Source organism: Cynara cardunculus (assembly GCF_001531365.2).
Source record: "Cynara cardunculus var. scolymus isolate 2C chromosome LG 12, CcrdV1, whole genome shotgun sequence".
In the NCBI taxonomy this organism is placed as follows: domain Eukaryota; kingdom Viridiplantae; phylum Streptophyta; class Magnoliopsida; order Asterales; family Asteraceae; genus Cynara; species Cynara cardunculus.
The window spans coordinates 12,464,244-12,476,508 of NC_037539.1; positions in this window are offsets into that span (position 1 = coordinate 12,464,244).

Below are 12,265 nucleotides of genomic sequence, written 5' to 3' on the forward strand. Positions count from 1 at the left end.
GAAATTGAAACAATCAAAACCCTAAGCAGGACTTTTCCTTTATAAATACCTTGACTGTAAAATCATGAACTGATGATTTGCCAGCGATAGATGAAGTTGCACAAATTTTTGAAATTTAGATGTACTTTGAAGAAGAAATGGATGATCGATCATTCTGAGGAGGAGAAAGCCACCGATTTCTATTGAAGATCAGCCCCAATTCCAGTTCTCCCAACAAATCTTTTTCCGGGTTGATGAGAGAAGGCGGCGAAGAGGAGGAGAGAGCACCGGTTCAAGCGGGACGACGACGAGGAGAGAGCACCGGCGAGGAGGAGAGAGCACCGGCGGGTTAGGGAGGCAGGAAGCGAAGGGAAGGGAAGGGAAGGGAAGCGAGGCAGGATGGAAGCAATAGGTTTCTTTGCCGGATTTGGATTTTAAATCCCACCCCTCTGGAAAGGATTTTCAAATCCCATGTTTAAGGGATTTCAAATCCTGACAATTTGGTAAACCAAACACAGAATTGGAATGGATTTTAAATCTAAATCCCCCCAATTTTATTTCATTCATGCAAATCAAACGCACCCATAGTATTTTATGATGATTATATATCACACACGTGTTAGTTTAGAAAGTGTTGCATTTTTTTAAACGATAAAAAAGATATGTTATTTTTCTAATAAAAGTTCAAATATTTAATTAGACATAAAATTTAACTAAATATTTGAATGTGGTTTAAGTATCTTTATAACAAGAGAAACATAAATAAATAAATAAATAAAAAGGGGAAATTTGTTAAAAGATGTCATTATAAAGTGATCCAGATAAAAAAAATAGTAATTTTATATATTCAGAAGAAGAGTAATATTTATGACAATGATATTTTGGGAAAAGACAATATTATTATTTTTATCATTTCAAAAAAAAATACTTGATATGCTCGCCAGACAATATTATAATTTTTATTATTAAAATTAAATAAAATTTAATAAATGAATTAAGGTCCAATAAAAACAAATAAAATTCATTAAAGTTCAATTAAATCGAATAAGGTCCAATAAAATGGATTAAACTCCAATAAAACTGAATAAAGGCCAATAAGGTTCATTAAACCCAGTAAAACTGAATAAAGCCCATTAAGACCTATTAAAATTGAATAAAGCCCAATAAATAAATTAAGATTCAATAAAAATAAATAAAACCCGTTAAGGCCCAATAAAACCGAATCTATACTCATCGTGTATACATTTGTATATAACACGGTCCCGGGGGATATATATACATATAACAGATGCACATGTATATATATAACACACATTATTTAGACATTAGAATATACACATACATTTAAACATATATACAACATCCAATACATGTATCTTCAACAATATATACATAGATCCTATCTTGGTTATCAACCAATAAACATATATACACATTGTGTATGCATATGTATATAACACGGGCCGGGGGTATATATACATATAATACATACACATGTATACATATAATTATCTAGACATTCGCATATACACATACATGTATACATATGACATCTACACATAAACACATATATACATATAACACATATACATGTATACGTATGACACCTACACATAAACATATGTACATATAACACATAAAAATGAGAAAATAAGAAAAATATGATAATCTCTCGCAAATCCTCGTTGATCAGGGGCGGATTAGCGACATATTGGTCATTCCCTCGCAGATCCCTCATTAATCAGCGAGGTGAGGGATCTGCGAGGGAATTGGTTTATGGCCTTTCCTTCGCTGATCAAGGAACAATCTGTGAGGGAATAGTCAATTCATCGTTGATCAACGAGGGATCTGCGAGGGATTATTCCATTTTTCTTATTTTCTGATTTTATGTGTTATAATACACATGTTTATTTGTAGGTGTCATATGTATGTATATGTATATATGTGTTTTGGTTGCTAACCGCGATGTGTGTTATATATACACATGTGTATGTGTTATATGTGTACGTACCCGTTGGCCCTTGTTATATACATATGCATACATGATGTCTATATATGTTTATTGGTTGCTAACCACGATTGAATCTACGTATATATTGTTGAGGATACATGTATCGCATGTTGTATATATGTTTAAATGTATGTGTATGTAAATGTCTAGATAATGTTTGTGTGTGTGTGTGTTATATACATATGTATACACAATGTGCATATATTTGATTTTATTGGGTTTTAATGGGCTTTATTGGCTTTAATTCATTTATTGGGTTTTATTCAATTTTATTGGGCTTTAACGGGCTTTACTGGGCTTTATTCCATTTATTGGGCTTTATTCAATTTTATTAGGCTTTAATGAGCCTTATTCGTTTTTATTAGACCTTAATCCATTTTATTGGTTTTATTCAGCTTAATGGGCCTCATTGGGCTTTGTTTGGTTTTATTGGGTTTCAATCCATTTTATTGGGCATTAACGAGCTTTATTCGTTTTTAATGTGCCTTAATGGGCTTTCAATTTTATTGGGTTTATTCAATATTAATTAATTAATAACTAATTAAATTATTAAAAAAAATATATTAATAAATAACAAATATTTATTAATTAATAATTAATAATTGATCAGCAAGGGAATTGGTTTTTGGCCATTACCTCGTTGATCCTACGTTGATCAGTGAGGGAACTGGTTTTTGGCAATTCCCTTGCTGATCTCGCTCTGATGAACTGGTTTTTGACAATCCCCTCGCTGATCAGCGAGAGATTTTTTTCATCGCTGATACATTATTTTCTAGTAGTGGATGTCCAAATACGTCATATCATTTTGTAACACTTTTATACAGGACGTATAGTCCTATAAAACACAATTAGTGTATAGACATATTTGAAGCCCAATAAAACTGATTTTGTTTTAGTGATAGTACGTAGGTAATATTGCGGAAGTTTACCGATGACCATGACGACGACCTTTGGTGAGGCCATGAACACACGAAAGACACTGCCAGCTATCTTCTTGTTGCTGAAGTGCATGAGCAAAGCTTTGCTTCCTGTATGTAACCACTCCTCTTCGAGCATCAACACATATGTATACATCACAATCAGGAATATGCTTTCCACAATCGTGTCAGCACATGACAAGAACGCATAGATGGCTAGATGATCTCACATATGTTCCCCGAATCAGAAACACCCATTCTAAGAAATGGGACATTTTGTTGATCCATATTGTTGATATCATGAAGAACCCCATCTGAGACCTCTGGCCACCTGCATTTCAATAAGCACTGCACAACGGGAAACAAGTATTGAGCTCTTAAGCATGCGATGTTGGTATGATTTCCTGTATGATCTTATGATGTTGGAAGTAGATTAACTCTCTCTCTTTCTCTCTCACACACACACACATACATATATATATATATATATATATATATATATGTGTGTATGTATGTGTGTGTATCAAAGTGGAGACCATCATAAGATTATTGTGAACAAGATGCATGTGGATTTGTATATAAAGTCAAGGTTAGTAATATAATTTAATTTGTATATGTTGGTTTATAATATGTGTCCTTTGAACATTAATAGTTTGTAGCTTAATTAATACCAATTTTTCTATTGATGCAATCACATCCTCATGTCATGTCATAGGATTAAATGCCACTATTTTTCCTTCTCTTTTTTTTTTTTTTTTTTTTAAATTTTTTTTTGTAAGGGTGTCCGGGCCAAAGCCCGACTAATCTCCAACAAATTTGGAGACTAAACATGGCCCCACTTAAATGTCGCCAACACTCCCCTCCCAGGGCTCGAACTCGGGTTCATGACTATGTCATACCCAAGCCTTTACCACTAGGCTGGAAGNTATATTATATTCATCTACTAATTAAAATAAACTTATAGTAATTTTTTTTTGTAAGGGTGTCCGGGCCAAAGCCCGACTAATCCCCGACAAATTTGGAGACTAAACATGGCCCCACTTAAATGTCGCCAACACTCCACTCCCAGGGCTCGAACTCGGGTTCATGACTATGTCATGCCCAAGCCTTTACCACTAGGCTGGAAGGTCTTTGACTTTTCCTTATCTTAATTTCGATCAATTTAAAAAATAAAATCAAACTTACACCTTAAAAGACCAAGATCATGTCTAACATATTTGCAATGGATAAAATAAATAGTTTTAGGTCAAGTGGGCTGTGTTGATCCTAAGTAAACATAAACATAAATATTACAGTTGATTCAAAGTAATTTATGTTATTAACTTTTTACTTTACAAATCAATAATGGTTGTAGAAATGATAAATAAATCAACAAGAGATAAAATATCTAAAAGGATTTCTTTCATTTGATGAATATTAACCCATAACACTCTAAGAGGAATACATATACTTGGCTTCAGTAATTGAGTGGCTCCTCAACTACAAATGGTCGATTGATCTCTTCAGCTAGTGTTGGCTAGCTCATCATGGTGATCAGCTGTTTCGAAGCCAGTCTTCATTCAACACTTAATTTTGCCTCAGATGATATATAGGACTTCTTCCTTAACTGCAGTGGTTGTGATCTTTAGTGTCAGCATCTGAGATCTTCATGTGCTAATCCTTCAGTGTCAACGTCAACGTCAACACCTCAATACCCAGGCAGAGGCTTTACCAACAGTTATCAATGACATATGTCAACCATAAATTAATTTAGTACCAATTGTTTAACCAATTTTTGTTTATCATCAAATCCCACTTAGTAATTTTAGATATTTTCTTTGTATGTACGCTTTCCAACCCGAAACAATTTGTGACAAATAATTTTTTTAATATTTTATTGTGATATTAAATGTATTATTTTAATACTGTAATCGGTGCCATACGGGATCCATAAAGAAATTGTGTTGAAGTTGAATATATATATTTTTATCGAGATTTTGAATACTTTACTTCTTTATTACGAAGAAATTACAGCAAATCTTACGGTGGTGCGCTCTAAGAATAATGAAGCCGTGTCTTTATGAAATGCTAGTTGTACATAAACATACATACATAAAATAGATAAATACACATATATAACATAATAGGACTATATTTGAGCAATATATTTGTTATATTACTTGCATTTATATCATCTAACATATTTATTATTAATAATAATTGAGATGTTTAAACTTAATAAATTATTTCTTATCCCACAAATTGGCTTGTTACTACAAGTTTTTGAGTAGATTAATATTGTATGGCTTTCAAGAGACGAAGTATTTATAAGGTTTTGACACCTCTTCAACTATCTCGTCATTAAGCAGGATTGTGCACATGAATGAAAGCTTCATCGTAACAAACGAATTAAAATAATTAGTTGATACAAAATTAGGCCCATGTGACCAATCCAACCCTAAAAAAACCCAAAAATCTCAATCAAAATAACCCGACATATAGTTGATACAAAGTTAGGTTAACCCGCATTTATCGGGTTGGAATTGGGTTAGGGTCATTTGAACCCAACCCAACCCGAGGACCCCGAGGTCCTTCTATATTATGGGTTTAATATGATTCTTAAGTCTTTGATCAACGTATGTACATTAGACCAATCCATAATTAGCTATATTTAGAATTACATTACGATTTGAACCGTAATTTTTACTTTTTTATTTGCATGAACCTTCAACTTTTTTTTGAGTTTGTTAGTCTTTTTTGTATGTTATCATTTTGATTTTACTTCGTTTAAACACAGACACTTAGCTAGATTGCAAAATGATGTATCTAAATTTTCAACCCAATCAACCAGACCAACCCAACCCATACGGTTTGGGTTGGGTAGCATTGTAGTTTTTCATGATTTGGGTTAGATTGAGATTTTTTCAAACTGCAAAAATTAGGTTGAGTTATTCAAATGTCTTCACTCCGACCAACTCAACTCATGTGCAGCCCTAGATATTACCCTTTGGACAATGTTGTCCCCCATGTCCTTTTCTTTACCGGTTGGTCCTCCACTTTAGTATAAAAAAGGAGGGATGTTCTAGTGTTGATCATCGGAATGGAGATCAAGTTTTTCTAAGTTTTGATCTCTCATAACCTTTTCTATAATCATGTATTTTTTAATTCCAAGTTCTTAATCTTTTGGTTATTGTTATATGTTGCTGCAACAACCTTCTTACTTCCCACAACAAGTTTACGATTTCCATCACACTTTCACTTTGAGCACTTTACATTTTCCAGCACGTTTACACTTCTGCAATTTTACATTTTTACAACCTTTACATATCATGCGCTTTACGTTTTCTTGCAACTTGATCACATTTCATGCAAGTTTACTTTTCTTACACTTTATTTTTACATCATTTAAGTATATGTCTTTCTATTTCCAGCAATGATGGGCTAAACTTCCTAGTTTTAGGGTAAGTAAAGGTTTGGGAGATAAATGCATATGTGATATTCTGATAGCGGATAATTACTATCGCTAATAGTTATCAACTACGTTATTCACTCTTTATTGCTAAGTTTCATCCAAGTAATTTTTGAAAAATTGACACATGTTTCACTTGGATGAGTTAGACAGACTTAAAGGTAACTTAACGCAAATTTTAGACCACTGAGTGTTATAGATGTTATTGTTTTAGTATGTTCACAATGTGATACGTCTGGTTCACGATGTGCAAAAACACCTAACAACATAGATCTTGTTGTGTTAATGTGTTCACAATGTGATTTCAGTGTGTTCATTATTTGAAACCTTATCATTTTAGTGTGTTCATATTGTGATTTTTGATTATTTTTTTAGTTTGTTCATATTGTGCATACCTTGATAGTTAAATCGATGGTTTGGATAAAAACAAAAGGGACATGAGATGTGAGAAAAAAAGAGGGTGCTTACAATGTAGAGAGAGGGTGACATATATCTATTTTATAACAATATTGACTTTCCTAAAAATATTTTGATTAATTGTCATTAATAATTACATTACTGAATTAACATTTTATGTTTAATTAATAAATCAAATTAATTAAGCCAAATGTATGGACTATAATAGATCTCACGGATTTCTGAAATGATTAAGCATATATATATATATATATATATATATATAGAGAGAGAGAGAGAGAGAGATAGAGAAAGAGAGATATGAGTTATTATACAACCCTTTACATTTGTACAACCAATACAACTCAATCTCAACCGTTTAATTTGATGAATATGTAATTTCATAAAGTTTTGATTGTTTCATAATATAAAGTATTAATCATAATTAATGAACCTTATTCGTCTTCCATAAATATTTAAATCATAATAAATGAATTTTCATCATTTACATAAATATTTTCATTTATTGTGTTGTATTGGTTGTACAAATGTGATGGATTGCATTTGAAACAAACTCTCTCTCTCTCTCTCTCTCTCTCTATATATATATATATATATATGTGTGTGTGTGTGTGCGCGCACGCGTGTGTGTGTGTGGAGTTTCAAATACAAACATTTGAATTCTTACAAACTGATCTTAACCATCCATCTAGTCTAATAAATATTTGGTTTTTTGATTGTTTCTTAATCTAAAACAATTATCATAATGAATGAATTGTATCATTTTCCATGAATATCTCAGTTGTTTTTTTAATATAAGTGTTGATCATGGTTTATATGGTATGTAGGATTCTATGGTTTGTATTTTAAACTCGCTATATATAGGGGTGGGTTCAATTATAAACCAAGGGAAAATCTTGATCACTTATCAAAATTAAGAAAATTAATCAATGGTTAAAACACAAAGTGGTTTGTTAATGAGTGATTAAGCGCAAATTGGAATTAATTTCAAACTTGAATCACATGCCTAACATATTTGAATTTTTATTTTCCTTTTTGATAAAAACTTTTACTCTCTTATCTTTTAAATTAAATTATCTTAAAAATAACTAATATTTTAAACAAACAAATTACATAAAAAACGAGGATTTCATTCTCTTTGATTTGACATCCATTTCGATATAGTTTTTTTATTTTAAATATTTTTTTTATGTGAAATGTTATATTTGTGTAATATTCATTATGGATATTTATGCATGTTTACGTGTATACAGTAACTCTTTAGTATCCAAACATCAGTACGATATTCTCATATTCATCATGAATATACAACTCACAATGACATTCATCATGAAAAATATGTGTTTTTCACGTGTATATAACAAACCTTCACTATTCATACATCACTGTGATATTTATCACTAAAACATACATTTTTCACAATAATATTCATCATGAATATATACTATTCATCAAGATTATAATCCGATAATCATTTGTTTAGTTCTAGAAGCAAATTGCAAATTGATGAGGTAACAGGGACTAGTTTATAGTTTACTTTGCGTTATAGAAACTTAGGCTAGCATAAGAGGTAACTTCACATGTTTATTACGATGAGCAAATTTGAAAAAATGCAACTCCTTTTTTATAATCATTTTAGCAATAGTCCATCAAGGAACGGTTCAAACGAGAACCCTTGTGATTTACGAGAACGCAAGAACAGCTTATAAACCAAGAAATGTGATTTAAATCAAAATTAAAGGATTTTTTTTAATTTAAATTAATATTAAAAAGATTCAAAAATATTTAAGACATGGAAGGGTAAAATTGAAAATTAAAGTGATAAAATTCAAATAACATGATCACAACAACTCCGATCATCAAGGAAGTGATAACATTCAGAAGCATTACTTGACAGAAAGTGCATTGGAGGAAGATTGTTGGACTTCATTTTGACGCGAGAAAGAAGATTCCACATGTAATTGATTCAAGGTTTACGTATCACATGTTTATCACTCTTTGAATGTGTCGATTATTTTATGTAATCAATTAGGGTTGTATCACAATATCTCAGATGATTATCGGTTTGGTTAGGCTGTCAGATGATTATTGATCATTGTGTGTAATCGATTAGGGTTGAATCACAATATCACAGCTGATTCACATTGCTTCATCACAAGAATACCCCAGTCGATTATCACATGCTTACAATAGTCGATCATCACATTTACAGTAGTCGATTATCACAACCGATTATCATGGTCGATTAGCGTTGAATCATAGTATCACAGTCGATTATCACAATATCATAGCCGATTTTACAAGAAACTAGGGGCTAGTTTATCACACCGATTTGCACACTCGATATTATCACATTAGAAATCGATTTCACAAGAATATTATAGTTGATTATCACCTGTTTATGACAATCGATTATCATAGCATCACAGTTGATTTCACATTCCTTTATCACAAGAAAGTAGGGGCTAGTTTATCACAACGATCTGCACACTCTATGTTATCATGTTAGAAGTTGATTCCACAAGATTATCACTACACACTCGATATTCACACATTAGAAGTCGATTATCACATGTTTATCGCAGTCGCTTTCACAAAATTGAATCCTCAGTTACAAAAACGATAGGGAGAAAACGACGAGGACGTGGTCATTATTACAATCTAAAATCAACTGATGATTACGATTAATTAAAATAACATAAAAATTAAGAAAAATACCTAATTACATTACTACTCTTATTGATCTATTTTTATTTATTATATTGGTAAAAAAGGTTAGAGTCCCGCAATTATTCTCGCATTCTCATAAATCACAGAGGTTCTCATTTGAACTCATGTCTAGTCTATTGCATACAACGATTTAAAACAAAAATAAAATAATAAAAATAGAGCTAAAAGTTAAATAAAGAAAAAAACAATATTCTCTTGATGTTATCTACGATGAGCTTCACTACCCTACATGTGTGTTTTGAAAATGTAGAGGGTTTCAAGATCAGGCCTCTTTCATCTTAGAATGAGCTCTCAAAACTATCTCACCAACAACAGAACATGTTTAAAGAAGCTTCCCGAGTCTTTGGATTGAACATCACATTCTTTAAAATCAGATGAATTATAAAACTTTGTGGTAGTGACGCAACAACATCGTCGATGACATGCTTTTTTTTCTGAACAACAACAAAAAGTTGTTGTAATGGTGATGTAGCATCAAGCATAATGTTTAGGCAAGGGGTAATGACATTTTTGGCATTTTGATGCATCTCTTCACTATTGTCAAGTGAAAATGGATAGCTCAAATGCTTAGGTTTCTCTATTGGGCTCTCTAACTCTTGACTCTGTTGTTGAATATCATACTCATCCTCACCAACAACTATAGGTTTCTCGATATCATTTAGTAAGGGAACTTGAGATTGTCTTTTAACCTCATTAGTTATCTCTCCAACATAAGTTGTGATGTTATTAATAGATGTGGCTAGACTTTGTGTGTGTTCACTCATCATAATTTGGAAACTTTGAAAATGATCATTCGTCAAAGTTTGCATAGTCTGAAAGTGATCATTCATCATGGTTTCAAGAGATTTAGAGTTTTCAACTTGTTCTGAAAAGAGTGTAGGGGTAAAAATAAGTTGTTAAAATTATCCCCTTGAAAACTCCTAGAAAAATCAGCGTGTTCCTCCCAAAACTGGTCAAAAGTATTTGAATAAGTGTTATCCCAATCTTGGTAGCGATGTGATAGTGATGTGATAGTGTCATGATGTAACAAACTGTCACACCCCGCTAAAGCGAAAACACGAGGAGTGATAGTTCAAGATTTCACAGCGATAGGGCGAAAACAACACCAATTGTCCATTCAAATAGCGCTATCCACAAATACCCTCGGCTCCTCACTTGAGTTAATAGTAGTGTACAAACTTTTCTGTTACATTTTACTCAATATAACTATTAGTGTATATGCCTTAGTGCCCACAACATCAAATTAACAAAATTTCATATTCATAATGAAAATAGCTCATATAACACATTCAATCATGTTTTTCACCCCAAAACGTAATAAATACTTTGAAAGAGGGGCTGTGAATACTCACACTTTTGCAAAGCTCCGCTAATCAAAAATACGATCCGGTCCCCACACGTTGGCTTAACGTTTCCCAATCAAAGAGGAATATCCAAAACCGTCACTTATGGGTTTAAAACTACTTATGGGGATTAATAAGTTCTAAGTCTATAATCGTCTACATATGTCCAACTTGATTATATATAGTCCAATTATACATAATGCACATATGCTCGTTAATATAATAATTTATACCGGAAGTAATGTTATAATCCAATAAATGATCAAAATTTATAAAATCAAATAATTTCAGAATCTCACTTTTGGACAGAAACTAATAGTACTAAAATGATCAATTTATAGAGACTTCTAGAATGACATAGTTTCCTATCTTTTTATATGGGATATAGTACTGAGTTATGGTCATTGTGACCAAATTTCATGCATTTTGGACATGTAAAAATGGTTCAAAGAATTTATGCAAAACAATATGTCACAATTGGTATGACAGATTACACCATGTTAGTAAAATACTCATTTGAAGAGTTCTACTAAGTGTTTTACAGAAATTCAAGTTGGATTACAAACTCAACACCTAAATGAAACTTTTAAGATAAGAATCACTCATTTTGGATGAGTTAAGAGGAAGATATGGCACCATAAAATTACATGCACATATCTATCATTAGTTGACAGATTGCACACTTAACTTTAATAAATTGGTTAATGCCTCAAAACTTTATATTTTTGAGTGAAACTGGGTTCATATGAACCCTAACTCATAAAAGAATATTTCAGAAGAAGAATCATGTACTAAGAGCAAGTAATAAAAAAGATATTAACACACAAAGTAGGAGTTACCTACTGATGGTTTCACAGTTCGCACACCTAAAGTGTTTTAGGTGTTTGGAGGTCAAAACTCCATATTTTCATGTGATTCCACTTGAATGAAGAAGATAACTCATTATAGTTAACTCTCAAAGGAATAATAATCCTTTTTCATCGAGTTTTAAAAGAGATATGGTCATTAGAACATGCATATACAAATCTGTCAGTTTCGGACAGATTGCATACTCATTTTGTTTTGAGTAGTTGAAACCTCAAATCACCATATTTTTGAATGAAATCAGTGGCATTTGAAAGGTAACTCATTAAATTAACTTCCAGAAGAAAAATCAATAATTTTAGATGAATATTTAAAGAGTTATGGTTGTTTAAAGTAGGGTTTACCTACTGAAAAACTCCCAGATACACATGCATTTTGTTTTGAGTATTTGGGGAGTCAAAACTCAATGTTTTTTAGTGAGACCAATTGGATTACAACCCCAACTCAATAAATGAACTTTTAGAAGAAGATTCATGACATTTGAACATATTATTTGCAAGAAATGGACGATTTATGCACATGCATACAATCTGTCAGCACTTAAAATGCAAGAAAA